Source organism: Nicotiana tomentosiformis, chromosome 4 (genome assembly GCF_000390325.3).
Source record: "Nicotiana tomentosiformis chromosome 4, ASM39032v3, whole genome shotgun sequence".
In the NCBI taxonomy this organism is placed as follows: Eukaryota; Viridiplantae; Streptophyta; class Magnoliopsida; order Solanales; family Solanaceae; genus Nicotiana; species Nicotiana tomentosiformis.
The window spans coordinates 58,414,858-58,431,735 of record NC_090815.1 but is presented as its reverse complement, the minus strand read 5'-3'; positions in this window follow the sequence as shown (position 1 = coordinate 58,431,735).

Below are 16,878 nucleotides of genomic sequence, written 5' to 3'. Positions count from 1 at the left end.
TGCTTATAGTTATAGCAAGATACATATGTGCACAAATTGCACTTAGGATGTGATACTTCACGACCAAGAATTGTATATGCTTTAAGCGATTTAAATCCTTCCGGGATTGTCATATAAGTTAAGTCATATAAGCTATATAAATAGACTTTTAATGCATATCAAATTTTCATGCCATGCTAGACATATAAAATCGATAAAAGTGATTGCATACACCATTGACTTTATACTTTCAAGTGTTTGAACTAGAGGTCCAAAACTACATGTCTTTCATATGAAACCAATTCTACTTGAATTGTTTTTCCAGACTTAAGATCATCATATATATTTAGCGTTATCATACATGTAGTCGACGAACATTTTATCTCGGTTCGAACCTCCTTTTTTCATAAAGACACAACATAGAGATCTCTTCATTCATATTTTCAGGTACTTGAACCTCTTCTAAGATATTATGAAATGTTATGTCATGTGATCTTCTAGATCACTTGCCTCCTTATTATGATCATTTTCTCATCTTTTTTATCAAGAATTTTATTTGAAATCGATTTGTCTATATGCTTTAAGCGTATCATAGACTTTGTCCTTCTAAGACTTATTTTAATAGGAGCATTTGTAGTGAGAAGATATTTACTTTATTTGGGTCAGTAAATGCGGCTGGCATGCTTTGCTGTAAAGACCCGGTAGGTCATTTTGAGTATTGTAGTCATGTTTCCTCATTTATTGCTTATTCTGTGTTCATCTGTGGTTACGTGACTTGTCGGGGTAGTTAGTTTGGTTCGGGGGATATTTCTGAATGAATTGGGACACTTAGTCCCAAGGTTTGATGATTCTGATAGTTTCGTATGGTGATTTTGGACTTAGGAGTATATTCGAATATGGATTTGGAGGTCTATAGGTTGTTTTGACTTGAATTGGCGAAAGTTGGAAAGTTGAAGGTTTGGAAGGTTGAGAAGTTTGACCGAGACTTTGTTGATACCGGGTATGAATTTTGGTTTCGGGAATTGGATTAGGTCCGTTGTGTTATTTATGACTTGTGTGCAAAATTTGAGGTCAATCGGAGTTGGTTTCATAGGTTGCGGCTTTGATTTTAGAAGTTGGAAATTCATTAGTTTCGTTAGGCTTGAATTAGGGTGCGATTCGTGTTTTTTATGTTGTTTGATGTGATTTGAGGTTTCGACTAAGTTCGTATTACGTTTTAGGATGTGTTGGTATGTTTGGATGGGGTCCCGGGGCTTTCGGATGTGTTTCGGATGAAAATCGAATTGAGGTTTGGACTTGGAGAAAATCGGTTGGCTTCAATTCTAGTGTAACCGCACCAGCGAGGTTTTGGCCGCTGGTGCGGAGCCGCAAAAGCGGCCACGGGGTCGCATAAGCAGTCCTGAGTTGAGCTGGGAAGTTGCGCAAGTGCGAGGAATATTCCGCACATGTGAGCTCGCAGATGCGGGTAGCTGGTCGCAGAAGCAGAAGTTGGTCAGGTGAGATCTTAGTCGCAGATGCGGAAGTGAAGCCGCATTTGCGGAACTGTAGATGTGAGGTGTGTTCGCAGATGCGAAGCAGTGTCTGTAGAAGTGAAAGGTTAGGAGTCGTTGATGTATCGCAGAAGCGAGGTTTTGGCCGCACCTGCGGAACCGCAAATACGGTTAAGTTAGCAGCAAGTGCGGATTGACCAGCAGTGTTATATTTCAAAGGGTTTCAAGTTTTCTCTCATTTTTGGACTTGTAGAGCTCGGTAAGGGCGATTTGTGAGAGAGGTAAAATATAACATAAAAAAATGGTTATGAGAAAACTTGGCTTTTATAGTAAATAGTTATTATATATGGATGTTGTTATAGAAAGGCCTGACTGTACATGCCTTTATTTGCTACATGTTTCCATATATTCATGCCTTATTTATTGTTCGCCTTTACTTGTCCTATGCTCTAACATGTTATTAGATATATGTTTTTACTTAGCCCATGCCTTTATTTGTTTATTCGCCTTACTTGCTTTCTATTTCACTTTATTATGCTATATTGAATTGTCTTAAAGGATTTATAAGTTTTAGTTTCCTTCTTGCGTTACGTTAGGAGATACGCCATAGTTGGTAGTAATATTATATTATATATGTGGATCGGGTTGCACGCCGCAATATGTAACGATCCGACCGATCGTTTTGAGCAATTGTACTTCGCTCAATGGTTTGAGGGTATGAGTAGCTCTGTATGATGTATTACGACTTATGTGTATCGTCGGTTTCGGTTTTCAGGTATTTCAGAATTAGTTTGGAAGAATGAATTTCATGTTTGAAGCTTTAAGTTAGAAGAGTTTACCAAGTTTGACTTTTGTATATTTGACCCCGGGTCGGAGCTTTGATGGTTCCGTTAGGTTCGGATGATAATTTTGGACTTGGGCGTATGCCCGAAATTTCATTTGGATATTTCTAGAAGGTTTCGGTGCTAATTGACGAAAGTTGAAAATTTGAAGGTTTGAAAAGTTCATAAGTATGACCGAGAGTTGACTTTGAGGATATCGGATTCGGATTGTGATTTCGGGAATTGAAATAGCTTTGTTATGTTATTTGGTACTTGTGTGCAAAATTTGAGTTCATTCTGAGTTGATTTAATATGTTTCGGCACGAGTTTTGGAAGTTGAAGTTCAAAAGTTCATTAAGTTCGATTTGAGGTGTGATTCGTGGTTTTGATGTTGTTATACATGATTTGAGGCCTCGAGTAGGTTCTTGTTATGTTATGGGACTTGTTGGAATATTCGGACGGGGTCCCGAGTGTCACGACCCAAACTGATGGGCCATGACGAGTGCCCGAGTCCTGCCTGTCGAACACCCTTAAGCATGCGTCTAAGATATAAACATGAACAACATCTACTGAATTACGAGAATAACATGCGTGAGGGAACCCTGTCCAAAAGACATATATACATATACGTGCGAAATACGTAAGGCGAGCCGACAAGGCTGCTATAGACAACTATATCCAACTATACATACTGTCTACAGACCTCTATTAGAATATTGTAATGACCCGGCCGGTCATTTTGAGTATTATAACCCTATTTTCCCATTTACTGCTCAATTTATGCTTTACATTTGTTATGTGACTTGCCGGGGGTAATTGATTCGGGTCCAGTGAGGTTTTTGAATGACTTGGAACACCTAGTTCCAAGGTTTCAAAATTTAGTTGAAAAGGTTGACCAGATGTTGACGTATGTGTAGTGACCCGGAGAATTTTTGCTAAGGAAATTAAGGTTTTGTAGTGTCGAGGCCGCGGCTCAGACTTTTTGGGTTGAACAATGTACCGAGAAGTAAAGAAAATTTTTTGGCGAAAAAACACGTTTTTGCGGTCCATTATGCGACCGCATAATTACTCTGCAGGTCGCATAATGGCCGCAGAAGTGAGGCAGAAGAGGGCCAGTTTGGATGAAATCTGCGGTCGACTATGCGACCGTATAACTGTTCTGCAGTCATTATGCGACCGCATAACAGGTATGCGGCCCGCATAGTGACCGCATACACAGATAGATGTTTGCCAGTATTGGACACCGATATACGGTCCGCATAACCATTATGCGGTCGCATATGCGACCGCAAAACCTGTTCCGAAGCTTTATTTTTCTGATTTTATAAACTCGACCCCATTCTTATAAAACACTACTGGGGGTCATTTTGAAGGGTTTCATCTAATATTTTAGAGAGAGGTGAGAGCATTTTAGAGAGAGAAAGTGAAGACTTAGTCATTCATCTATCAATTTTTGTTCAAGGTTTGAAGATTTCACAAGGATCTTGCTAGGGCTTCAAAGAGGTAAGAATTTCTTTCCTCAATTCTTCAATTTTGGGTTTGGAGTAAAAATGGATGATTAATAGTATAATTCTTGGGTGTAAGAGTATTATGTATACATACCAATAAGGTTGTAAAAAGATTGTTAAGTTCAAATGGGTAAGGATTGGGTTGAAAATGGTAGAAATCTTCATAGACTTTAATTGAAGATTTGAGGGTCGAGTTGGTATCGAATTTTGGTGAAATTTCTATGGTTAGACTCGTGGTTGGATGGGCGTTCATATTCTGTAACTTTTGTCGGGTTCCGATACGTGCGCCCCACGGGCGATTTTTGAGTTAATTTCGGATTTTATTGGAAATTAGTATTTCCTTATGGAATTAATTACAATAATTTGTATTGACTGAATCGAATTAATTATGGCTAGAGACGAGGCTTTCAGAGACCAATTCTCGTGGCAAGGGCATAGCGGAATAAAGAATTACACAGGTTGAGGTAAGTAACAGTTTTAAATCTGGTCCTGGGGTATGAAACCCCAGATTTTTGTATCATGTGATTACTTTGGAGGTGACGCACATGCTAGGTGACGGGCGTGTGGGCGTGCACCGAGGAGATTGTGACTTGGTCCGTCCCGTGAGACTGTAAAGTTGAATAACTTGTTGTTAACTATATGCTCTCTATGTGTTGTGGAAATTTGTCTGTAAGGCATGTTAGAAACCATGTTTAGGCTATATGTTGGTACTGTTGGGACCCACAGAGGTCGTGTTCATGTTGAATTATCTGCCAAATTGTTATTTGGTACTCAGTTACAGTTTACTTATTTATTTTATCTCAGTTTCTATTGTTTATTATTGATGCATCATATCATTGTTGTTTGAGCTGATTTCATGATTATTGAGAGCCCGAGAGACTGGAGAGATTTATGACTGAGTGAGGCCGAGGGCCTGATTGTAAGATATTGATACTATAGCACGTGAATTGGTCGTGCGGAACCATATATTGATACTATAGCACGTGAGCTGGCCGTGCGGATCCAGATATTGATACTATGGCACGTGAGTTGGCCGTGCAGATTATAGCGCTTGGGCTGTAGGAGCCCTCCGGAGTCTGTACAACCCCAGTGAGTGCGGATACCCATTGAGTGTGAGTGATGAGGGTTGGGAGCCCAACGAGTGATGAGGGTTGGGAGCCCAGTGAGTGATTGTTGTCCTGAGAGGTTGTACTTTATTTCCATTTGTTGTTGCACCTAGTTGCTATCTGTTATTGTTGTGAAATCTCTGAAAGATTTTATATACGGATTATATGAACATGAACTGTATAAAAATTGATTTGACATTAAACTGCCAGATTTGAAAGCATGTCTATTCTTTGCTAGAACTACTGAATATGAACTGAAGCTGTGTAGCTCGTCACTATCTTCAGTTCTTTATTTATTATTGTTACTTACTGAGTTGGTTATACTCATACTACACCCTGCACTTCGTGTGCAGATTCAGGTGTTCCCGGTCATAGCAGGTGTTGATTCTCTCGCACAGTTGTTTTTTTTGGAGATTCAGAGGTAGCTGCCGTATTTCGCAGACCTTGTCTCTTCTTCCCTATCTCCTTGTTTATTGTATTTGATCTCATACTATTATAGACCGTATTTTCCAGACTTGTATTCAGATTAAGTGCTCATGTACTCAGTGACACCAGGTTTTGGGAGTGGTTGTATCAGTAATTGTAAGACTTGTGAATTTTATTGAAATATCATATTTTCAAACTTAAGAGAAATTGTGGTTTATTGAGATTTTCGGCTTGCCTAGTATTGAGATAGGCGCCATCACGACGGGTGAGATTTTGGGTCATGACAAATATACAACTGTACAAGGACGGGACTGGGCCCTGTCATACCCATATATGTGTACAAATATATCGTACCAAAATCAAAAGCAGCTTCGGATCAAATGGAGCACACCAACTCTCGATGTTCAAGGATTCTAAGAAGGGGGATCGTCAGCTTGTCTACCTGCACCTGCGGGCATGAAACGCAGGCCCCGGGAAATGGGGCGTCAGTACGAATAATGTACTGAGTATGTAATATATGAAAATCAGTACATATAAGACATAAATGAAACATGGAATAAAGAATTTTGCCTGTAAGTCTAAATAACTTTGTAAATCCTGAAACAATTATAATGTCATGCACACATGTATAAATGTCGTGTCATGCATAGGTATAGGTGTACATAACATCATCAAGCCTCTGAGGGTATCCCATCATATCATCTCGGCCACTATGGGCAAAATCATCAACATATACCAGCTGATCAGGTGGTGGTACGTATATAATGCCGTAACCTTTTCCCATATCCCATATACATATAATATACGCATATATAATGACATCTGGTCATGGGTCAATGTGCATGTATAAATGGATGAAATGCATAAAAATAATATGTTAATAAGATCAATATACCTTTTCGGATAAACTTTATCAACTACATATTTGTCTGAGATCCATGAACAGAAGATATAATAATATGTCACATGGGGAATCAAGAACATAGACACCCCAAGTACTTCTATGAATAGAGTCATTTATGAAAGTTGTGCATTTGCTCATTTCATTTGGATCATTCCAAAAAGAAAGAAGGGATAGCCTTAACATACCTGAATCGATTCTTTTGACAATCCTTCTAACACACGCCAATCGCGACGAAACACGTAACAGCGAGATCGAAATAGGGAATAATCCGTATGATATTCTTGAGAAAGATTGCACCGTATTCCCTTAGAATCGCAAATCCCACGTTGCTATAGTATTAAATGGTCTTCGTATGAAATGTTTGAAACAACTATGTTGCTATTGCAATGCATTATCCTTGCTGAAGCTTTCCTTTTTTTGTTTTTGGCAAATATATCACCATGCATGCTGCCTAGTAGTTTTTATATTAATAATAAACAGAAGAACCACAAAGGAAGAGTACAAGTAAGGGGAACAAAAGCTACAATAGTCTTGCTGCTATGCCTTTGCTATATAATCATCCATTTGCGCCTCCAATACCCTTACGCAACCTCAATAGGTTGATGGCGTAGTCTTATGAGGGTGAATGATCTCATAGCCGTATGAATATTTTCCAAAGGCGTAGGATATGGGCAAGCACATACTGTGCTAAAGCTTACCTTACAATTCATACTAAGGCGTTAATAACCTCAGGTACTCAATAGAATGTAAAAAATATAAAAAAGAATGAACTAAGTACTGTATGATCATCATAGAGTTTATAACACACTCTATGATGATATTACATATGATTATGTTATAAAATGGTAAAATAAAATGTAGTAGAATTTAGTGTCTTGTCCCACTTTCGTAAAACTTATGAATGCTTCAATTTGTTGTTCTTTGTCTTCGTCTTCAAATCTCTTCAAAATGTATTCCAAAAACATCATTTTTTCTTAGATCGATTGGACTTGTTGGATCTTGTTGATGTGCTTGGCGCTGACACCTTTTGCTTTGCAATCCTCATTGGCGGTTTCCTAATGGCAGGCCCTTGAGTCACCTTACCATCCCAACTATGTTGTCTTTCGTGTGATATCTTTGTGGTTTTTGTGGAACTGCTTCTCAAGTGTCTAGGAGAAAGATCTCCTTCCCTCGCACATTGGCAAATGTGCTATCCAGAAGTTCTTCCTCCTCTCCTTCTTCAAAGAAAATTTAGGCATTATTCGCTCTAAAAGTTTCTGTTGTATTGAATCCGGATACAAGTATCTGTTGGTCGTTCCTAAGATTACCCAGATTTCTCAAGCTTTCCATGTCATGTGAAACAAGAACGTGTAGGATATTTGTTGGTGTCAAATTGTATGTTGAAGATATCGAATTGTTAACTCCATTTTCTACTGTCTGGTGCGTCGAAGAAATTTCGATCGCATTTGAAGTTGATGTATTATTGCCCAGTTGTTGCTGTCCAGAAGGTACAAATACAGCAGTGTTTGGGCTCAAACCTCTCTTTGTTGGAAAACCATACTTTGAAGTAGGCGCCTGTGCGGTTATAACCTTTGTTGCCTCTTCTTTTGAAGGAGTAGTTGCTGAAAATTGGACTGCCTCTTCTTCAGTAGCAGCATGAAGCATGTCTGCATAATCTTTGTCTTCCTCTTCTACTTGGTCTGCCCAAGTTTTCCGATTAACAATCAATGCACTCGTCGCTCCATATTGCTCTTTGGTGCCTCTTAACTCATTTGCCGATACTTCTGAGAGAGATCATTCCTTTGTTTGCCTGTTGATTGTTTGCCATTGACAGTATCTGCTATCCAGACTCGTCTGCATATTCACCAAATGAGCCCATTGTTTGGGAGGGTACCTCAAAGACTGAAGTATTCAGTGTGACTAGAAGTTCTTTAATCATTATAGTTGTGTTCTGCAGCATAGCTGCCTGGGTAGCTTGTACCATTTTAGCTAGCTCCGGATTTGAAATTTGTATTGTTGGTGTTGCTGTAGTAGGTGATTGAGTTATGTCAGTAGTGTGATCGTTAACAGTTACGATCTCAAGTCGAGCACTTATGTCCTTTGTATTTTCCTGCTTCTTTTCACTTTGTGGATATCCATTGCTTTCTGTTATAGGTCGTGTCGCATCATCCAACTGTTTCTTCTCAATTTCAGACTCCATCACAGCATCCTCATCCTCACATGACAAAGCATCAAAATAGTTTGAAACTCGAATGACTGTTGATGGTATAATCTGCATTTGAAAGACTGGTGGTTGCTTCTTGTTGGGTGATCTAGTCACCCCTGTCCAGTTGTTAGTCATTGTATCTGATTTGCTTGGTGAAGTTGATGAATGGGTTGGTGTTTCAAGAACGTGCCCAGTACCCTTTGCAGTTGAATGAACGGCAGTAGGAGTATTTTTGGCCACATATGTTTTCAATGAACCAGTATGTTTCAAAACTCCATTTGCTGCATGTTCCATTCAAGCGGAGGGAGTACTTGTTTAGCCTCTACCTTCCCCACGCTAGGACCTTTGAATGCTGCGTAATTTGATGCCTCAATACCCAAAGTGACATTGGGTTTTATTTTCTCACTGTTTACACGGCACTAGTTGTTTGCAATGCAACAGTTGTTTCCAGATTTGAAAGCACAACCTTGTTGAGTACTTCCTTTGGATTTGTTGAAGCTGCACACTCTAATTCCATAACATCTACACGATCACCTGATGTATCTGCTGTAAAACGAGCATGAAATCCAGCCTGCACAGTTGAAACATGGAATGGCAAAGCTGATTGAATATGTCCATGTGCATTGAAGTGTGCATCTATTTCTGAACGTGCTACGCTGGTTTTTCCTGATTTAAGAATTCCATGTGCAGGTATTTGCTCCTTTCCCCCAGTTGGTACTTGCACTTCAGCATGATTACCACCCTTGTTCCCATCACCGTTATGTTGTAACGTTGATTCCACATCTATAATATTAGCTTGAAAACAGTTGACACTAGGATCAGTAGCAGGCACCTTTCCCCCCCAGAAAACAGAGTACCCTGTTTCGGTGCTGTAGATATAGAACTTGCATTTTTAGCAGTTGGTTGATCAAGAAACTTTGCTGGGTCATTAGGAATTTGAATATAAGATGCCCCAGCGACTTGTTTAACCACAACATGCTTGCTTGGAGTGACAGGTCGATCAACATCTGTGGTTAAAGCAGAAGTAGTAGCTGTAAACATCCTTGCAAAAATAGTGGTAACATGGATGTCCTTCAACCTCTTATCAGCTCCGATTTAATTTTTCTTGACCTGCTAAACAATTACACCCTCATAATTTCACCCAGCCTCATATAGACCTTGAGCAACTTCCAATCTACTGTGCAATTGTTTTTCTCCAGATTTTTGGGTCTGCATATCCAAATCCGCGACATCTGTTGCATCTTTGTATTGTACCAAACTTCCATAATGTACATGACTCTCATAAGGCACGTTTAAGACATGAGGATCCACTGTTGTGACTGCCTTATTTCCAGTAGAATGAACTTGAGCTCCAGCTAAGTTTTCACATTTTGTCAGACCTCTCCTTTCGTTCAGCAGTTGCCTCAAATCACCATTATATTTATCTCCAACACCTTCATCAACCTGATCCTTCTCATCAGTTTTGGCAACAAGCTGTCGACATGAACTCTCATCGTGGCCTTGGTGCTTACAATGAGAACAATATAACGACAAATTATCATACACCACCTCCTGCAATACATCAATAATTTTTTCAGTCATTTTGTCGATACTTTGAATTTTAATTTTGTTCGGAAGCTTGCCCAACAAGTCCATAATCACCCTAACTCTAGCCGTACTAGGTCTCGGCCTTATCTGCGTCACCTTATACACTGCAATTGGTCTCCCAACAGTAAAGGCTATGGACAGTAACGATCGAAGAACAAACGAATCTGGTGATAGGCTTGGTAAGGAAATCCAAACGACATCCATTGAAGTTTCCTCATTAGGATTGAAACCAATAGTCCATGGAAAAATCCTAACTTTGTGTTCCTTTCCATTGTATGAGAAATAATTCACACTACGTGCTAGTACAATGACAAAATCTTCATATTGATCGAGACGCAAAAGAAGTTATCTTTGTGCAAGTAGACCGAGTAAGTTGTTACCTTTCACGAGAAAAAGTTTTGGCAGCAACGATCTCAAGAATTCTAGATTTGGTGCGCCATTAGATAGCTTGATAACAATAGCTTGATGTAGCCCTTCTTCCTTAGCAAATTCTTCCGTTTCTTCCATTGTAAACTGAAGAGTTGGGATGCCATGAACAATTTTAGTTTTCTTGAGAATTGTCTTCGTTAAATTTATTGCGTCTTGTGTTTGATTCAAACGACCAGCATATGATTCTGGTTTGGTAGTGTTTTGTGTATCGTTATGAGCGTGTAACCCAAAAACGATCTGGGAAATTTCAGAACTGCGCAGATCACTATTTTCTACAGTGAACGTGATGCCATTTTTGAGATTTGGAGCAGCTCGTTTTGAATCTTGCACTGTTTTTTGTCGGATAGATAGCTCTTGATGTGGAGAACAAACCCCCATGGCTTCAAATCGCAAAATCTGAACCAGAATTGTGCTGGAAAATTCCAGCAGTTCCATTGCGATTTTGAGCTACAGTAATCGCTACACCAAAATATAGATCTAAAGCATCTGGGTTTGAATTTGAGGGAGCGCCCAGCTGGGGTGTGTACGCCTTTGGATTGTGCATCTTTTGGGACTGGTCCGGTGGCTTTTCACCATCGGACAACGGCACAACGGCCATTACTGCGTTGTCCTGTTACTATTCATCTCAAATCGCATGAGAGAGAAGAGAGCCTTTGGAAATCGGTGGTAGATGAGAGTAATTTATTTTGGGTGAATTAGCTAACCTTTAGGTGTGGGCCCCACTAGGATAACTAAGACACCAATCTTTCTTCATGTGACACCTTATAACATGGACTTTAAGAGTCATAAGTTGGCTGCCATGTTAAGGCTTATCCAAAGCCTTAATTAACCACCCACTAATTCTTAATTAACTTGTTAATTCCCCTATTAACCAATAATTAACCAATTATTCACATAATTAAGAATTATCTCAAATTACTTAAAATACTACTTACTTTTAACACACTTTATATACCCTATTATCATGGTCATGTGGTACCTTGTATGGCACTAGTCCATAAATACCGGGTATTATAGCTCAGACCATTTTTAATCCCAAATCGACAACCTTCAACGAAACTCATTTTCTTTGATTCGTTTACCTTTAACCTTCACGACACTTACTTATCCCCTGTTATAAATAACATAAATGCTTATAACCTCAAAAATAATCTCATCCCCGAGTCTATGTCGATTAACTTACGATGAAGCTTTAACATACGAAAATGCGAGATGTAACACTGAGGCGCTCGGGCGTGTTTCAGATTGATTTCAGACAATTTTTTTTCATGTTTCCACTGCTGGTTGCTGTTGGTTTCTGTTGTCTCGAGTGTCATTCGCGATCGCGAACATGGGGATGCGATCGCGTAGAGGATATATGGAGTCGGGCACTTTCTTCATCGTGGTCGCGATTTGATTGCTGCATTCGTGTAGAGTTGGGACTGGTCTTCATCGCGTTCGCATCTACTTCTACGCGTTCGCGTAGTGTTTGGGGCTTAGCTAGGTAGAGTAGTGGTTATCTCTTCGCGTTCACGATGTTGCTTCCGCAAACGCGTAGTTCTGTCAGCCTTATGTATCGCGATCGCGAGTCTGTTGCTGCGATCACGTAGTGCATTTTTAGGAGCAGTGCATTTTCTTCTTCGTGATTCATTGATTCGCCTAGTGATTATAAGTACTCTATTTTAAGGGGTTTCGGCTATTTTTGCATATTTGGAGCTATGGAACTCGGATTGAGATGATTTTTGAAGCAATTTTTACCATATGAATTTGGGTAAGTGTTCTCTACTCGGTTTTGATTTTATTTCATAAATCTATCTTCATTTTTGGCATTTGATTGAGGATTTCAAGAGAGAAATTGGGGTTTTTTTGTCTAAAGTTTCATAGAGTGAATTTTTGAGTTTTGAACGTCGATTCGGAGTCGGATTTGAGTGAAACTAGATTGGACTCGTAATCGAATGAGTTGTCGGATTTTATGAGTTTTGTCGGGTTTCGAGGTGCGGTCCCAGGTTTGACTTTTTTGTTGACTTTAGGCTTTTGATTAAAGATTCGACCTTTATCATTTGGAATTGTTTCCTTAGGCATTATTTGATGTATTTGAGTTACTGTTGGCTAGTTTTAAGCCGTTCGGAGGTCCAGCCGAGCGATATGGCATTTTTGGAGTATCGTTTGGCTTGCTCGGTATATTGGATTTGGCTTGTTCGAGGTAAGTAACACTTCTAAACTTGGTGATGAGGGTATGAACCCCTGAATAAACGTGATATGTGTTTGGTGTTGAGGTGACGTACATGCTAGGTGACGGGCGTGTGGGCGTGCACCATGTGAATTATGACTCGGTTGTTTCTGTGGTACGTTGTAGTTACCTAATCTTGTTTTTATCCATGAGATCTCTACGCGCTAGAGTAATTGAGCTGTGATCCATGTTAGAAATCATGTTTAGGCTATATGCTTATTCTATTGGGACCCATTGAGGTCATATCTGATGTTGAGTTATTTGCTCAAATTGTAGTTACATACTCAGTCACACTCATTTATTTGCATATCATATCTCAGTCTCTGTTGCCATTTATTGATATATCATATCATCATTTTGGACTATTTTCATGACATTGTGAGCCCGAGAGACTGGAGAGATTGATGACTGAGTTGAGTCCTGAGAGCCGGATTGTGAGTGATATTGATGGAATCGGGCTGCACGTCGCACCAGGTATTATTGATTCATGACATTATTGTCTTATTATATCGCTTGGGCTGGATCTGCCCCTCCGGAATCTGCACACCCACAGTGAGCACGGTTGCTATTGATTCACGATAGGATCGGACTGTGAGCCGCAGCAGAATTTATTAGCGTTTGGGCTGGATCTGCCCTATACAGTGCTGAGTGACTGAGTGTGCTGAGTGATTGAGCGTGATGAGTGGGAGTGTGAAACTGTGATATTGAGTACTTTGAGAGTGTGAGTACATGAGTTCATCACTGTGACGCATTGCATCTGACATGCATACTTGACATGCAGGCATAGAGATGCATTTTCTCATGTTACACGGTTTGTGACATTTATGACTTCACATGCACATTGACATGTATGCATAGAGATCTACTTTTCTCATGCTATCTGAAATTGAATCATCTTATCTATTGTTGAAAGTTTTTTGGGAAAAATCAAAGGTTTCTGACTTACTCATATTTTGGTGATTTCAGTGAAGGATTTGGGTTTTACTGTTATACATGAAAAATATGACTATTTTTCGTAACAGTGAATGAGTTGAGCATTATATCTTTGAGCTATTCTTTTTTTAGTTTTATTATATTGTTATGAACTATTGTTGGCTATTGGTGTTGGACTCCAACCTTTGTCCCAGCTCGTCAGTACTTTCAACCTATGGTTAGGTTTGTTACTTATTGAGTACACGGGGTCGGTTGTACTTATACTGCACTTTTGCACCTTACGTACAGATTTTTGATGTTGATATTGATGTGTATGGCGGGAGCTGGCATGGAAGATGTACCTGCATTTTGGTTATTGCTGCTTTTTGTTCTTTGTAGATTTAGAATTATTAATCTGTTCATGTATACTTCAAACAGACGATGTATTTATTTCATACTAGCTTTGTAAACTCTAAATCTTAGAAGCTCATGACTTGTACTACCAGTCCTTGTGAATTCTTTATAAAAAAAGCACAGTTGTATTATCATTACTTCTCTTAATGAATCTCATTGGAATTGGTTTATTGTTAATTGGCTTAACTAGCAGGTTGGGGTTAGGTGCCATCACGACTAGTTGGATTTTGGGTCTTGACACAATAGTATATTATATATGTGGATCGGGTTGCACGCCACAATAGTATATTATATATGTTGATCGGGTTACACGCCTCGACAATGTGTGTGTGTGTGTGTGTGTGTGTGTGTGTGTGTGTGTGTGTGTGGAGGGGGATCAGATTGCACACTGCAACGGTATTGGTATTATATGCGTGGATCGGGTTGGTGCCACAACGGAGAGGTTGTATTGTGGTAAGTGACTTTTGATCACTTTTGTCCATAAATATTAAATACGTATTGATTTATACACCTAGATTATGTGTGTTTGAGATGAAATTTGGGGAATTTTGGTTTATGTATTGGAGAGTAAGATTTGGGGATTTGAGGGTTGATTTGTGGTTAGAATTGGATAATTTTGGTATATCTGGACTCGTAATTGAATGGGTGTTCGGATTTTATAATTTGTTGGGTTATAAGGTGCGGGCCCGAGGATGACTTTTTGGGTTAACTTTTTGAAATTGGTTAAAGATCTTAGCTTTATCGTATGGAATCGATTCCTATAGCTTATATTGATTATATTAAGTTGTTTGTGACTAGATTCGAGTCGTTCGGAGGCTGATTCGCGAAGCAAGGGTTTGTTAGAGCATTGAGTTGCGCACTTTGAGGTAAGTAACACTTCTAAACTTGGAACTGAGATATGAATCCCTGGAAAACGTGTTATATGATTTGTGTTAGGGTGACGCAAATGTTAGGTGACGGGCGTGTACAGTGGTAATCATTATTCGGTTATTTCTTTTGGACTGTGTTGTTATCAAGTCTTATTCTATCCGTGAAATCATTCATGTTAGAAAACATGTTTAGGCTATGTGCTTATTCTGTTGAGGCCTAGTGAGGTTATTTCTGCCGTATTGAATTATCTACTTTAACTGTAATTATGTACTCAGTCATGATCCTTCATTTGCATATCATATCTCAGTCTCCGTTATCATTTACTGTTATATTACATGTTCTTATTGTTTGGGCTAAGTAGTATGAGATTGTGAGCCTTTGAGACTTGAGAGATTGATGACTGAGTTGGGCCTGAGAGCCGCGTTGAGAGTGTTATTGTGGATCGGGATGTACGTCACAGCATGCCTTATATGCTTTATATTAGCGCTTGAGCAGGATCTGCTGCTCCGGATTCTGACATACCAATAGTGAGCGCAGGCACAATGATTTATATATACGTGCTTTGGTGAGGGGCATTGATGCCAGGCACCCGTACAATACTGAGTGATTATGTATGATGAGTGGGAATATGAGATAGACAGATTGAGCACTCTAAGAGTGTGAGTACCTGGAAATATCATTGTGATACCGAACTTTGACATGCATATTTGACATGTAGGCATAGAGATGTACCATTCCTCATGCTAGCTATACTTGACATGTTCTTATCCGTATTGGCCTTTAATTGTGAACTTGAAAGCATGCCTAAATTTCTGTACCCTGAACGAGATATGGAAGTTTCTCTGAGTTATTACTATCATTCTCATTACTATATCTGTATTGTCAATATATTGGTTCTGACTATATCCTTCTAAGCCCGCCACTGCTTTTAACCCAAGGTTAGTTTTGTTACTTATTGAGTATATTGGGTCGGTTGTACTCATACTACACTCTGTATTTCGTGTGCAGATTCAGGTACATCTGAACGCGATGACTACTAGATCGTAGCCAGTACTTGCTTGGAGACTTCAAGGTAGCTGCTATGACGTCCGTAGATCTTGACTCTCCTTCCTTTCATGCTTTTTTGTACTGTTTTATTAGTTAGACAGTTGTACTAAAGTTTGTTTTATGTTGAGATATTATAGTGCTCATGTACTCGATGACACCAGGTTTTGAGATGGTTGTAGTAGAGTTACAGTTGTCCTATCATAATTTATGAGATGTTTTCGCTGTTGAGCTTATTAAATCATGTTTTAGTTCAAATGCTTAGTTGTTATGTGATTGTTGGCTTGAGTAGTAAATCTGTTAGGCGTCATCACGATAGGTTGGGATTTTGGGTCGTGACATTTGCAATATATTGCAGATGAATTATCTTTTTATAAACTTAAACTTCATATTATCTTATTCGATGATCTAGATGTACAAATGATAATTCATTTTATGTAACCTTTTCTCAATTGTTTATTTTGTCTCCCCCTCATGTTAGAAAAACTAACTTGCTTCCTCAACTTTGAAAACTCACTTTTGTGCGTTTTGGTGTTAATCAAAATATACACCGCACATCAATAATAATAATAAGATTTAATTATTTGGTTTCTGATCTTGAACCATTTGTGAGGAGAGATATAATATATATCAAACTGATATAAATAACTTTGTTCTCATAAGCAATAATTTAGCTATTAAGTGGAGGCATTTAATAAATCATTTTGCTAAACCAACTGTGATATAAACCCAACTTATAAAGATGAACTGTCTTGAATAGAAAATCTGGAAATTATGCTATAAATTAAATTATTGAGTAAGTTATCTCGCAAATACCAGGTTGCGGATTAATTATAATCGTACATGAAACAATCTCATAGATGCATCTTATGTGGTATACATGGCAGGTGAATGAGCCCATATTCACCTTTGATATTTCCAGCATTCATGGGATTCATCCTAATTTTAGTTAGTCTATTAATTAATGAGAACAAACAACATAAGAGAATTCGTA